Below are 1,060 nucleotides of genomic sequence, written 5' to 3'. Positions count from 1 at the left end.
CAGATACCCTTTGGTCCTTGATAAGAGCCTGTAAGAAAAGTAAACTTCAGCAGGGGCTCTCAAGAGGTGGGTTTGGCCCATCTTCTGCTGCTTTGTGGCACGCACAGGCCAGGAACTGAGGATTAACCCTTCTCCCTAACTCCACTCCCCATCCAACCAGCCCAGCTTTCAGCACACGCACAGCAGCTCAGCACCATCCCACCAGTGGAAGCCGTGCCCAGGTCCAAAAACCAGACATAATGAGCTTGATCTCTGCTAATCCCATTGGTGAGTCAGTCAATACTCACCAGCTTAGTGGTTTGGAAGTTTACTCACTTAGGAGGGAAGAGGAAACCACTTAACCATCGTCCCATCTGAGAGGGAAAACGCTCCACATCCAACAGCAAATATGTCCAAAACACTGCACAAAGCTCCTTGTTGTGCAGGTACAAAGTGACTTGAGAGCAGTCCCTGGTACCTGGGGAGCTGCAGTGGCTGCTTAAGCCAGGGCTTAGGTCTGAGTTTAAGCCAAGCTGCTGCTGAAGGCACTGACAGCCCGGTCAGAAAGCCCTGGAAGGGCTCTAGCTCAGCTAGGGACACACAGGAAAGGAAATACTGGGGTTTCTGTCTCTTTAGCCAAGACATTAGAACAGAGAAATTCAAACCCTCCATTCATGGTATGTTGAACACTGGACTCCCAGCAAAGCACGGTCCCAGAGTGGCAGGGCTGGTATCTGGAGTGCCAGGTTCCCTCAGCACAGGGCAAAGAGGTGATAACAGCAAATGTTTGTTCTGCCTCTGGGCAGATAACAACTCCTCGGGCTTCACTTCAAAGTCAAACTTCTTTAACAGCATGATGGGAGGGGCTGCAAAACTGAATCAAACCCAATTTCCATTGCAAATAGCTCTGCGTTTCCTCCCCCAGTGTTTATTTGCCAGGGCACCCATTGCATCACTTTCCTGAGCAGAACCATCTTCCTGGCTGTGATAAATTTAAAATGCACCCACACATTACGCCTCATTCATTATGGATGTGGCCGATGCCCACGGGGCTCCTGTGCTCACAGCCAGGTCGGATGGC

At 50.8% G+C, this 1,060-nt stretch overlaps 1 protein-coding gene across 4 annotated transcripts in view; it reads right to left on the bottom strand.

Annotated features, from left to right (window-relative positions):
• ARHGAP26 (Rho GTPase activating protein 26) overlaps positions 1–1,060 on the bottom strand; it is an 84,950-nt gene that overhangs the window by 70,568 nt on the left and 13,322 nt on the right. The window lies entirely within an intron of this gene.

This window comes from Corvus brachyrhynchos, unplaced genomic scaffold, assembly GCF_000691975.1.
Source record: "Corvus brachyrhynchos isolate BGI_N302 unplaced genomic scaffold, ASM69197v1 scaffold21, whole genome shotgun sequence".
Lineage (NCBI taxonomy): Eukaryota > Metazoa > Chordata > Aves > Passeriformes > Corvidae > Corvus > Corvus brachyrhynchos.
Note: the sequence above shows the minus strand (reverse complement) of the source record. Positions and strands in the feature narration are given on the sequence as shown.